The sequence below is a fragment of the Camelus bactrianus genome, unplaced genomic scaffold (assembly GCF_048773025.1).
Source record: "Camelus bactrianus isolate YW-2024 breed Bactrian camel unplaced genomic scaffold, ASM4877302v1 HiC_scaffold_27, whole genome shotgun sequence".
NCBI classification, from domain to species: Eukaryota; Metazoa; Chordata; class Mammalia; order Artiodactyla; family Camelidae; genus Camelus; species Camelus bactrianus.
Genome location: NW_027413941.1, coordinates 587168 through 601764, shown reverse-complemented (window position 1 = coordinate 601764; position 14597 = coordinate 587168). Strand labels below are relative to the sequence as shown.

General features: G+C 37.9%; 1 pseudogene; it reads left to right on the top strand.

The window, feature by feature from the left end:
* The first annotated feature begins 2431 nt into the window (after positions 1–2431).
* On the top strand, positions 2432–13066 carry LOC141576726 (guanylate-binding protein 6-like; annotated as a pseudogene).
* Positions 13067–14597: the final 1531 nt, after the last annotated feature.

Here is a 14597-nt window from a genome sequence, read left to right as displayed (position 1 = left end):
ATTTAAATGAAGGTACTCAGTATTTAACCCAGGATCTTGGACATGTTAAGTACATGCTCTACTACTGAGTTATTACCCTCCCACCCCTGAAAATTGAGCATTTATGAAAGCAGTCACCTTTCCCATTCTTTGCATACTGCCTTTTGACAAGGAAGTCTTTTCCTAAGCTGGCTCTTGATTTTGAAACTTGGGATTAAGCTTAAGAGAAGTTGTAAAGTCTTTTTAGGCTTTTTTGAGCATGCATCTTCCCTGGGCCTGTGTTTTGCTTTTTCAGTTTTTCCATATATGTGCTCCTTTTAAGTATATTAATTTCCCAAAGGATGTCTCCTTTGAACTTTTGATTGTCTATTGTGTGACTCCACCCTGAAAAGAAAAAGAAAAATTCAGTTTCTCTTCTCAACTTTCTATTCTCTATACTTATTTCTGGTCACCACATACGTGAGCATTTTTTCACAATAAGCAATTCTGACCCTAACTTCCAAGAGTTACTTTATACCCTACAGATTAAGGGCTCAGTCCCACAAGACCTCTCCTCACTTCAGATGCAATTACAAATCCAGGTTGTCACCTGTGCTTCTGACTAACTGGCTGTACATTGGAGTTTCCCATCTCTTCCCCAGGTTCAATGATTTGCTAGGATGGCTTAAGAACTCAGGAAGGATAATTTGCTTACTAGATTACTGGTTTATTTTAAAAAAGGATACAGCCTATAAACAGCAAAATAGGAGATGCAAAGGGAAAGATATAAAGAAAAACATGTGGAGCTTCCATGACCCCTTTGGATGTGCCACCTTCTAACAACATTCACATATTCATCAAGCCAGAAACTCTCTGAACCATTTCAGTTAGGTTTTATTTATTTTTTTAATGGAGGACTTCTTAGGTAGATATGGTTGAGTAAACTATTGGTCATTGGTGATTAACTCAACTTTCAACTCTTCTCTGCTCCCCAGTGGTTGGAGCATCAGGCTAAATGTTGCAACTTTCTAATAACATTGATTCCTCTAGCAAACAACTCCATTGTAGTGATCTAGGGGCTTTACAAAATCACTTCATTAACATAAACTCAGTTGTTGTTGAAAGGTGCTTGTTATAAATAACAAAAGACTCTCCTTTCATCTTTATCAATCTGGAGCTACTTTAGGAATTGAGGACAAAAGACCAAAAGTTACAAGAAAAATAATTTCATCTCTCTCATCACATAGGGTTTTAAGAGCTATATACCAGGAATAAGGACAATGATCAAATTTGTATTTCTTATTATACATCTCAATATCACACACCCATAATATCTTGTCATAGGTGTCTGCAGGTCATTCTCCCTGCAGCTTTCCCAAGCAATGCCCACTGCTTCTCCCTGCCTTAGATCCAAATAAGGGAAAAGATAACAGTCCTTCAGGCAGCCCATGAGATGTCAGAACATTGTAAATGCAGTCTGCTCTGCTCTGTTTATTTTGAAAAAGGGAATTGGAAACTCAACTGATGCATTAGATAGTCTATTTTATATATTCACTGGTAACCTCTTGCTCTAGGCATCTGTGGAGCTGTCTCTCCACATTTTTCCTTGAGAAATACCTGCTGCTTCTTTCCACCTGATATCCAAGTTTTACCACCACCTACCCCTCTGCCACCCTTCCCTGAGTTTCATGTGAGGTGAAACAGAGACCTGAAGAGGCAGCCCTGACATGTTAGAACATTATAAATTTCCCTCTCTCTGAATCAGGGGAGGGAATAGGGAAATTTTTTGCCACTTCCTTAAAGACCTTACCACAATGGGGACCGAGGCCAACAGAAAAACCACAGAATTTCCTACCATTTTGAATGAGGCTGTTTGTTGATTTGGTATTTGATTGGTTGCTTTGGACCTTTGACTGTTTTATGGAACTACTGTAAGGTTATTCTAGCCAGTATTTTGGTTGTTGTTTATATCTCCTTGGGGAAACAAGAGCTTAGAGTTTGCTAGTCTGTCATTTTGCTCAAGTATGTAGATTTTCAATCCTTTCTCAATGACATTCACTCAGCCTTTGTGAGAACCACTTACCTCATTTCCAAAGTAGTTATATTAATTTCTAACTTTCAGTCTCTTGTGAATATCAGTTTAGCTGAATATGTAAGTTATTATCAAAGGGCTTGGTATATTGTAGGCCTTCAGTGCATCATAAGAATAACTTTAATTATATTATTATTTTGAAATAACACTTTGGAAAGTGATATTATATTATTTCACTACCAATACCATGAGAGACTTGAGGGAATGATGGGGGAAAACCTCTACAGTATGCTAATTCTAGGTTACATTTTGTCTAATGGAAAGCACAGAACTCTTACTTACCATATCCTAAGTTGATAGATGCTTTGTATAAGTCTGAGTTAGAGAATGACTTTATAATCTGATTTCCACTAAGAAGCTCTTCTAGGTTGGCAGGTTGCCATGGCATCCAGACCCAAAATGATGAACCCCATTTGTCTCCTGGAAAGTGTCAAGGTGCTTTCAGTGAACCAAAAATCTCTGCAGATTCTTGGTGAGATTTCTTTGCCAGTGCTGATGGTGGCCATCGTAGGACCATATCATACAGGCAAATCCTACTTGATGAGCCATCTTGCAGGTCAGAATCATGGTGAGTGTTGTACTGGGTCAAGGACCAATTGCTTGATTCTAGCTAATACCTCAACTTCTTAATTTTTGTCCTGATCATGTGTAGGGAGAACCAAACTTCTCTTAACAAATCAACTTTCCACTCCTATTTCTCACTGCTAAACCACTGTCTTACTGTAATTCATTATCATATTGTATGTTTTATTCCTGTAAAGCAAAATTTCTCCTACCAATTCTCACAATCCTACCTTATTTTACATGCTTAAGCACTGGACTCTTGCAATTGTGTCTACTCGCTCTTGAAACATATTTTGCGTTTTTATGGACTATTCTTATCTACATATAAATGTGTTCAAATGTCTATAATCTTAAAAATATTTCCTATATGTCATATACTACTGTGGCTAACACTTCTCCCCACTTTTGAAAAATTTCTCTGACAAAAAATATAAACTTGATTTTTTTTCCACCTTTTTCTCTTCCCATTTCTGTCTTCAGTCCATTTCTCTCTGGCTTTGAAACTCACCATTCTTTCAAGATAATCTTTTTATGGTTATCAGTGACTTCCATTTTGTCTGATTCATGGATTCCCCTTTGCCTCTATGTTGAGCCCTTGCTTGGTATCTTTATCACAATTAATATTCCTTCCTCCTTGAAAAAGATGACACACAAAGTAGGACATTCTTGAGGAAATGGAGAAAACACCAACTCGTATGCTGGGATACTGACATTCCAATAGATCTGACTCTGTAGCCCCTTGGTTGTTTAGATTATCTGCTCTAACTGAATGCTGCTTTCTCCCCTCTCCTCACAGGCTTTCCTCTAGGCTCTACAGTGCAATCTGAAACCAAGGGCATCTGGATGTGGTGTGTGCCTCACCCACGCAAGCCAAATCGTAGTCTGGTGGTCCTTCTGGACACTTAATGCCTGGGGGATAAGTGAATGGAAAAGCAGAAATTCACAGTTAAATACTTTTTATTCTGGATTTTCCCCTTATCTCTCCATGGTCCTAGAAATTTTACTGCTTTAATCTGTAAAAATCTAGAAATCAATTATAGTAAATAAGGCAAACTATGTTTTGTTTGAATCTCACTTCTAGGTAAGATATCATGGTGTCTTAGATAAATTCTTTTATTTCTTGGCACTGTGTGGATGACTTGATTACATTTTGTAAGTCATTATTGAGCAGCTGAGTTACAGGCCTTTGGACTTAGAATTGTAGATATCAGTGACCAATGTAAAGGTCCTGCCCTAAAAGAGTCTTTAGTTCAATTGATAAGACCACATTATCTGCAGTCAGATTTAGTACCATGTAATTGGGAAAGAAGCAGGCTGGATGGAAGTAGAAATTACATTGCATTGCAATCCCCAATTTCTTGGAATTTCATGGGAGCTCCATGGCTGGAATGGCTTTTTTGAGTTATCCTGAGTTTGGGACAGGGGTGCTGATACATTTTTGAAGAGCTGCTCCAGAAGCCTTTCTAATTAAGAGGGCTGACACCTGAAGACTGTCTTCCACCAGCACTCCCAACAGCTGGGGGAATAAGTCCTTCAGTTTTGAAAGGCAATCCAGGCAGCACCTGACTGATTTTGAGAACTTACAGTTAAGCATAACTAAGAAAGAGGAGAAGTATCAATCTGTGAGTGAGGAAAAATTTGTGATTCACCTTCTTAGCTACAAGGTGAAGAATGTATTTGAGGGTTGGATTTAAGGGACGGGTTTACATTTTCCATGATGTAGTTCATCAACTACTCACAGAGTGTTCTGGAAATCTGTGAGACACCTCTGAATGTGCAAGTTCTATAAAAGTAAGTTTTTGTCCTACATGAAACATTTTAAAATGGATTTTTGGTGTTTTAGCTTTCTGCTAATGGGTGAAATGAACTATCCCTCCTTTCCCCCTTTTGAGATTTATTTGGAAATAATACCTACATTTTTATAGCTCTCTTTTTTTTCCTCAATGGGAGTTAGAAAGTGTGTGCTTATTTTTAAAGCCATATATCAAATAATGATATAATCTTCTTGTTGAAATAATTGTTTGTCATAACTGCTATTGCTTCTTATCCTAATTGATTATATTTAAAAAGTGGGTTTTGGGGAAAGAAAGTAATGAATAGACTCTTATCCCCCCAAACTCCCATTTTGAATCTTCTCAACATAAACCACAGTTTTTGCATTTGCACTGGGAGCAACTTTACATGCCATTTATAATAAAAAACAATTTCCAGTTTATGCCATTATTTAGACAATGCTATGATTTATACAAATTTGCCTGGGCTTTAAGGCTCTTGATTAGGCTGCATGAAAGCTCACCTTATCTTCTCCACTTGCCCTCTGCCCTGAAATGACTCTAACTACAAGACCCCTGTCTTCTCCCATCTCTAATTTTGTTTCTCTGGGTTTTCCTGTCTATGGGATCACCTTCATTTCTTCAGTTCCACATTTACCAGTTCTTTAATATTCAGCTCAAGACTTTGAGGAAGCTTTCAGATTATAAATTATTTCTCCAAATTTCATAGCTCTGTTCTTCCTTGATAGACTTCTAAATTTTAATTTAGTGTTATAGCTATAGGTTTCACTGCTTATATACATTACTGAGAGTAAGCCTTTTACAGATACTTCTATCTTTGTTGCAATACTGTTATGGATGTTTGTCCACTGCTTTGAAATAGTCATGTTAAAAGAAATAATTTTCATTTTTAGCATTGCTTTTTTAAAATCTAAGAACAGTGGGGGATATTTAGTAGCTTCCTGCAATTATTTATTGATTGCATATAATTTAAATACCCAGTTATGCCAACTATGGTGTATTTTATATGGACTCTGATTAATAAATATATGCAGAATGAATAAGTGCCCACACTCATCACTGAATTCCTAATTACACAACAGGGGCTGTATTAGTTTTCCTGTATATGTTATTTTACTTTATCCATTTGAGGAAAAAGAAAGTACTGTGAACATTAGAATTCTTCTATATATGAAAAATTTGCAAACACAAGAAATGTCTCTGTAATTGTCAAAGTTGATATCTGCATTTACATCTGTCTTCAATTTCTTTGCATGGTGAGTATGTTAGCTGAAATAATAAATGAAACCATGATTGAAGAAGTGTACAGATGAATTTTTAATGTAGGGGTAAACTTCTAACTCTCTTTTTCTAATGTGCTTTCTAGGATGAGTCTAAGAAGGATTCATGGATCTTTGCCCTGACCGTGGTTCTGTGCAGTAGCTTTGTCTAGAACAGCATGAGCACCATCAACCACCAGGCCCTGGAGCATCTGCAGTATCCTTCCAGGTCCTGAAACACCATGTTTCACTGAATTCATGGGGATGAGGATAGAGTCAGTCTCTCCCTTCCTGTCATTATTTTCTTGGGTGGAGCAGAGGGGACCCATGGCAAAAGAGTGTGTTTATAATATTTTTATACTAGAGAAATGTGGGAATTTTTGGTAGTGAGTTTCTTTTCCCTAACCAAATCTTAGTTATGTGACAGAGCTTGCAAAACATCAGGGCAAAGTCCTCTCAAACACCTGATAGAGTAGAAGATTCCACAGAATTTGTGAATTTCTTTCCAGAATTTATCTGGACTGTATGGGATTTCACCCTGGAGCTGCAGTTATGTGGTCAGTCTATCACAGAAGATGAGTACTTGGAGAATGCCCTGAAGCTGATTCCAGGTATCAGAGTATGGCCTGGGCAGTGTACGGTCCAATAGAGTGTGGGATCTTCTAAACAATAACCCTCATCTCTGTAATTGCATTTGTATTTGAGACTAAATCAAAGTCTGTGGAAATGGTGGCTGGAAAGTGGGTTGCAAAGATCTAGTGGCTACAGTTAAAGTTTACTCAAGAAAAGTAAAGTGTAAAGTGAAATTACTCAAAACCAATTTGTTTTTTATACATCTTTAAATTTAGCATCCAGGTTTAAATGGGTGCTGAAACATTCTAAAGACTGGACGCTGTGTTTCCTATTCCTTCAATTTGCCTCTGTTGAAGAAAACAACTAATCAGCTAATTGTTAGACATGAAACTGCAGTGAAAAGCTTATCTAAAGAACAAAATGTAGATTTCACATATTATTCTTTTCAAAGAGGGATATAAAAATTTCTAATCCTGTATAATTATATCATCTACAAAATGATTGTATGTTCTAAATAAACCTGAAGAAGTGACTGTCTTTACAATCTATGCCTTTTCAATAATACTGACAATTATTAGAACATTCATTTTACCTTCCACATCATAGCTTTCTCCTAATTCCCACATGTTTACCCATGAATTAATTACAAGGTAAAAAATTATTTTCATGGGTTACATTTCCAAGGATGTGTGTCTATTGAAACCTTGAGAGAAATATCAATCCCAATTTAGTCATTCTTCTTTTCACATTTCTATTTATGATTTCTCAAAACAGCTATTAAGAAATTGGCTGGCAGGAGAGGACCAGATATAATCATTTACCTCAAAGAGTTTATAGATTATTGGTGATACCTTAAAATTACATTTCAGGTACATTTATACTTCAGAGGATTTACTAAAAAATAGATAAAACTGCATCAATTATTTTTAGCATCAAAACAGTTTTTCTTAAACAATGAGGATGTCATTCATAATATTCCAATTACTGTCCATGATCCCTTGTTTGTAGCTCTCCTTTTTGGTTCCACAGCTCAATTCCTACATGAGGTTGAGTTGAGCAGAAAGTTTCATGTGACCTTTCATTTTTTAGCTGCTAGTAAAGCAAACACATCATAGACAACCACTCTACTATGTGCATGTCTGGAGAGACCAGCCATAGGTTTCTTTTACTGGATCAGATGTCTCCCTAAATTTCTCTGCAGTTATATCATTGGTATAAGTCTGATGTGCAAATAAGTATTGAATGTCTATGTTAAAAGAGTTCTATGTGTAGAAATGGCAAAGACACACAAATCCCTGCCATGAACACCTGTAATCCCCTCACCTCAAGACTCTACACACTCTAATCCCTGTTTTTCTGTCCCTCAGGGAAGAATCCCAAAGCCCAAACATCCAATCTACCCAGAGACTGCATCAGGCATTTATTTCCAAGATGGAAGTGTTTTGTCTTTGACTGGCCAACATAGGAAAAAAAAATTCTAGCCAATATTGTGATGGTATCTGAAGACCAACCGGATCCTAAATTCCAGGAGCAAACAAAAAATTTCTGTTCTTACACCTTCATTGATGCAAGGACCAAGACCATCACAGAAGGAATCATGGTCACTGGGAAAGGTGAGTCTCTTTTTCCCATTTCCATGAGGACTGGTATATGTTGAATATTTTATATAATGTGCTTTCTAGTATTTTTGTTTGATTCTATAAAGAATTCTGATTTTACAGACATTTATACTCCATGAATAAATCTGTATACTTTATAATTATCTCACTTTGGGGGATTTACAAATTCCTTCCTCAAATTGCAATTTTTGTCAATGATATCGGTGGCTCCCACTTATCTGAAAACATTCTCCACTTAGAATATAATCACTCTTTTGGTGTAAAAACAGAATACTGCATGTTTTCAAAGGAAGTCCTATACAATAAGTGTTCTTCACAAGGAGAATTCAAAAGATATTTTGAGAATTTAGAGTGGTCCAAAAATAAATATTAGCCCATAAATCACTGAAAATCAATTCAAAGCCTCAGAATTAGGAATAAATTAAACATGGTACACTTTGCCTCATCTGTCTATCTATGTAATCTATATTGCTTTCAATTTTTAAAATGAGAAACTGTATTTTCCAGGTAGCCCCTAGTATGTTAGATAGAAGTAGATATTAACTTTTTTAGTCCTGTGGCCTGGAAAACCATAAAAATGAAGAGTCAGTAGGAAAATGAAGGTGATAATAGTAGTGGAAGGTAGGGGTGCATGTGTGTGTTTGTGTGTGTGCATGTGTATATGACCCTAGAAGCATAGTCTCAGAATCCTGGAGCCATTGACTGATAACTTGATATTTAGCCCCTAAATTTCCTGGCTTCTTCAGGGCTGAGGACTCTGGTTGTGACCTACCTGGATACTAGCATTAGCGGAGCAGTACCTCGCTTGGAGAACGCAGTGACAACTCTGGCCCAGCTGGAGAACTCAGCTGCCATTCAGAAGGCAGACAACCACTACAGCGAGCAGATAGCCCAGCGAGTGAGCTTCCCCACAGACATGCTGCAGGAGTTGCTGGAGGCGCACGCTGCCTGTGAGAGGGAAGCCCCTGCAGTCTTCATGGAGCACTCCTTCAAGGAAGACAAGCAGGAGTTCCAGAGGAACCTTGTCATAATCTGTCTTAATATTTACCTTTTGTCGCCTCCCCTTGAAGAATGAAGCCTAGAAGTGTTGTTACCGGTCCCACGGCTCATCTCTCACTCAAGGATAAAGTAGTCCATGTTCTCATGAGGGACAGAGTTTCAAAGGACTACATTTCCTTCTTTTTTGACTGCCAGAACTCAGGCAGTTTATCTGGAACTCCCTTTGACCTTCAATGAAAAATCAGTATAGATATCCTCTTGAAATAAATACTTCTGTGGATTCCAAGCCTGTCCAGAACACCCAAGACATTCTTTAGCTGGCTTCTTTTTCTGTGAACACACTCCTATGGCTGGGAACCAAAATTTCTCTTTTCAGATCCACATCTCAGGCCACTTTCAGCTTAGGTTGCTCCTTGTATCTATCATTGAATACAGACAGAATCACTGAGTGTGGCAGCTTCAAGGAACCAGAGAGATTAGGTAATGCAACTCCAACAGCTCAGATGAAATACCCAAAGGACGTTAGGGAACTTCCCCATGGTCTTCCAGAGTTTTCAGAGCTGTGAATAAATCAAATCTTGTGACTGCTGTTTTATTACATGTCCTCCAACAGAATACTTTTCTCATGAGGAACACAGTTACACCAATTCTTCTACCAGATCCTTTGGAAATTTACTTCCTCTGTTCCTTGCTTCTGGTGACAGCCCTCTATCTTTCTTCCCTCTAGGAAATCATAAAGAATAAGAAAGATGATTTCTTGATGCACAATGAAGAGACATCAATCAAATATTGCCAGACTAAACTTGATCAGCTTTCAAAGACACTAATAAAAAGTATACCAGCAGGAAATTTCTCTGTTCCTGGAGGTCATGAACTCTACAGGAAAGCAAAGGAAATTATTGAAAAGGAATATCACCAAGTGCCCATGAAAGGAGTGAAGGTGAGGAATAAAGGAAACATGGGGAACCTACAGAATAGTCAAAGGGCTATACTGAAAATCTGAGAGTGCAGCTCCATGCATGCATAAAGAGAGAGTACGGGGCCATTCAAACAGCTTTGGCTCTTAAGGTTCACTGCATGCTATTTATTCCTGAAGAGAGTACAATTGTCAACTCCCAACCATGAGTACAGATTTCTTAAATCCAGAGACAGAACATAAATTATTCATTTTTTTTTTTTACTCAACAACATATTTGACGTGTTGAGCACTGACAATTTACAAGTCAGTCTTTGTATACAAGGATGATCACAATTGAGACAGGAATTCAACTACATAGACAAGTTATAACACTCAGGAAAGAGCTACTTAGGTGTTAGAAACAAACATCATCATCATCATCATCATCATCATCATCATCATCATTATCATCATAATTAAAAAACAACAATACTAATGCAACTAATATATATTGAACAGTTGTTTCCTATAGCCAAAATGTTAAACTCTTTCCCTAGACTCTTTAGTTTAATCTTTCAAATAACATTAAGAAGTATCTACATTATCAACATTTTAAAGATCTGGACTGAGAAGCATAGGCAGGTTAAAATAAGTTGTCTAAATTTATAACCAGCTAGTGGCAGAGGAGAAGAGCAGCAAAATTTAGAGGCACTATTTCACACTGGGAAAACAGATATGTACAAGCACCAGAGATTTGGATTTGTAGAACTGAACATGGTTCTGACTGGCTGGAATCTAGAGTGGGGAGAAGGAAGTAGCACTGGGCAAGTGACTGGAGGGAGACAGGTCAGTCTAAGGAGCTTGGACTCATTGTAAGGAACCACTATGGAACTTTAAACATGAAGCAAAAGTTACATGGAATTAGTTGTCTTTGCAGCACTAATTTACTTATTCGAAATCTAATTTCTGTGCTCCTCCTTGGTTCCTCAGGGAAATGAGTTCCTCCAGAGATCTCTGCAGTCCCAGGTGGCAATAGAGAAATCCTGCAGGCAGATAAAGCCCTCAATGATGGGGAGAAGCCCATAGCAGGTACAGGGTAGGGCTGGGCTCACAGTGGGATGTGTATGTTCTTGCAGTGCCCTCTGACAGGTGTGAGAGCAAAACCTTCCCAATACAGGAGCTTCCTTCCTTTCTGTGGAACAACCCTGCTGCGTCTGGAAACAGCAAAGGGAACTGTGATTGGATGCCAGACAGAGAGAGCCTTTTCTCTCACATTCTGAAGTGTGGTCTTGATGGTGTGGACACGGGGTGGGGGGGAAGACTTCGGAGATTTCCTACCACTCTCTTCAATTTGGTTTGGCCTCTGAGCTCAAGAGGGTGGAGGTCAATCGTTGCCTATTTTTTCCCTCTCTAATGCCTCCCTGGGGCAGAGGAATGGACCAGGAATGAGACAGCTGATAAGGAACAGGAGCTGCTGAAACAGAAACTGCAGGAGCAGCAGCAGCAGGTGGAGGCTCAGAAGAGAAGTCTTCAGAAACACATAGTCCAGATGATGGAGAAGCTGGTGAGGGAAAGAGAAAACCTGCTAAGAGAGACAAACAAGATATTGGAGCATCAGCTGAAGGTGAATCAGGCTGTGGCAGTAGTAGAGCTTGATAGATTTGCCCTGGTACCTCAGGAAGGGATGGGTGAAGGTTACAGCAAGATCATGCAGAGATCAGAAGTGCATCTACTGCTTGGGATTTATTAAAACCCTGAAGCCTTTGAATCCTTCCAAAACCTTTAAATTCGTCTCTGTAAGTAGACTTTGGAGCGTTCAGGATGAGTATGCCCCCCCTACTCCAAGCCCTCAGAGAATATAAATAGGGTTGAATAGCCACTTAGAGAAATTTAAAATGATCTCACAGGGCTTGATTGAACAGATATTCCAAATATGTGTGTTTAATATGAACAACAAATAGTATGGTTTACCAAGATCACTACATTTTACCAGGAGCCCTGTTCAGCCCAAGGCCCTGAGGTAGGTCTCTGCTGACATAAAACTACCAGAAATGTCCAGAATTAAAAATACAGGGAAGTGGCAGCTTTTAATCTTGCTGCATTGCCTCCAGGTTTGTATAGATTCCCAAGCTATCATGTGGCTTGGAGGGATTTCTCTCATTATTCATCTGAACATGATTTATAAGAGATTTCTATAATTTGTGGACCATGTGTTTATAACAGATTTCTATAATATGGGTGAAAGTACCATCCTGAGTGGAACTGAGAATTAGTGCTGTCAGACCAAGGCTACCTCTCATTTGCATTTTTTGACTGGAAAATATTACATTTGTCCTCATGCCAGGCTTAGCCTCCTGGCAAAACCCTAAGATATATGAATATTATTAAGGCTGTAAACTACACTTTCTCTTAATATTTAGGTCCAAACCAGGAAATATTCCTTGTTACAAGAGTCTCCTTTCATGATTAAGAGAGAACAATTTTAGGAATAAAACAAAGAGTCTGACAAAGTTTTAAAGTTTGACAAAATGTAATCCTTGAAAAAATGGGGGATTTAAAAAGTTTTACTTCCTTCCTCACTTTTTTTTTTTTTAGGTCCAAGAAGATCTGTGTACTGAAGGATTTAGAAAGAAATGTGAGAAGATGAAAACAGAGATAAATCATTTGAGAAAGAGAATTGTTGACACTAAAAATGATGATCGTTCCTTGCTTGCACAAGCCTTGGTCAACCTTTGCAAAATAATCACTTCATTATTGCCTGCCCCAGCTAACATTCTTGGTAATGTTATGAAAGTATTGGGCTCACTATTTAAAAAGATGTAGCTTTCCTTGTAAAGAAATTAGATATATAATATATTATACATGTATATTCTCTGGCCTATTTCTGATGTGCATGCTTTTCACTTTCATTCAGCAATGCTTTAAGTATAAAAAGTGATTTCTAGAGGATATTGATGCCTGGCCCACATTAGATAGAATAAATGCATGGACACTTTGATTTAGTGTGTTCACTTTTAGGAAATATATATGTGTGCAAAATCATATATATGTGTATGTACATACATACAAGAATTTCACTGAGGCTTCACTTCTAATGGCAAAAGATTGGAAACCACTTAATGCTCATTTATGTAATTTGGTAATATATATTTTGCATGCAAACATACTAGAATACTAGATTGCTAGTAAATAGATAGTGGAGCTCTATTTGTATAAATATAGAACAATCTGGAAGATAGATTGTAGAGTGAAAAAATGAGGCACAAAACAGTTTGTATAATGTGTTCACCATAAAAAAAAATGCAATTATTATGGGCACTCATACACATGTATATATAGCACATTTCCGGAAAATTCATTAGAAATTGGTATCATTGGTTCTTCCTGAAGAGGACAGCTTGGCATCAGGGATAGAAAGGACACATGCTTTTCATTATATACACTATCTTTTCAAATTTGCAAAGATAACTTGTGTTATCATTTCTCGAATAACAAAGAAAACAAAGTATAATACTAATAATTAAAATAGTAAATGGAATGTGAATAAATGGAATTGCTCATTGCTTCTAGAAATGACATTAGCCTGCTCAATAAGGGGTCTAAGACTAAGATCAGAATACTAGAAAATAACGTTTGCATCCTAATCTTGTTTTTGCTTTGGCCTTGGATTTTAATCTCTTATATTTGCTTCAAAAATAAGGTATGAAATTTCCTGTTACCCCTTGAAATCTCAGCAAGAGTAACCTTTTCTTCATAGGTTTCAATTACACTTTTACAGTGTTTAGAAACAAATTATTAAACATTAAGAATATTCACTGGTGAGAGGAATTCCCATCATCCTTAAGTTCAGTGGTGGCATCTCTGCTGTAGGCAAGTACAGAAGTTGTGATCTACCACTGCAGAAATGGATGCCTTGATAGTAATGGGGAATGAAAAACCCAGACACACAGAGGCCAGGTGTTGGCATTTAAACATCAGAATTCAAGTACATACAATGAGAGTAATGAGCATCGTGGTTTGTCTTAGCTCAGGCTGCTATAACAAATTACCATAGACTGTGTGGCTTACAAAACAAACATTTATTTCTCCCAGTCCTGGAGGCTGAAAGTCCAAAAGAACTGTGCCAGCATTGTTATTTTCTTGGTAAGGGTCCTCTTACAGCTTTACAGATGACAAGGTTCTTACTGTGTCCTATCATGTTGAAGAGAGAGAGACAGAAAGAGAGGGAGAGAGAGAGAGAGAGAGGGAGAGAATCTCATGATTTTTTGTTATACAGGCACTAATTAGATTCATGAAGGCCCCACACTCATTATCTAATCCCTCCCAAACCCCATTTCCAAGCACATTGGGACATTGGTAGTTGGAGTTTCCTCAAATGGATTTTGGAGAACACATTCAAACATTCAGTCTATAATTTGGTTGGAGTGGCAGCTAGCAGACCTGACCAGAGAAAATTCTGAAGATGGCAAATAAAACAAGGTGTCTGTAGAGAAAAAAAGAATGGGGAGGAAACCATTGGAATCAAGGATATTTATAGGAAGCTGAGAGGTAACATTGATAAAAGGTTATAATCCCTAGCCTTGGTCTAAACCAATTTCAGATGATGGAAGTATCACCTGGAGGGGAGGGCAGGATCCCAAGAGAGAGGACCTTGCAACTCTGGGATGAGGATAAATGATAATGATTTTCACAGTGCCTCTCGTAGGGGACCTCTGGAAATGTACTTGGATCCATATGCTGGGAAATGAGAATGCCCAAACACTTCAAGGACTCTCAGAATCAGGATCCAAGCTAGGAGTGATGCTCATATCCTGAAAAGACATCACAGTCTCCCTGTTAGAG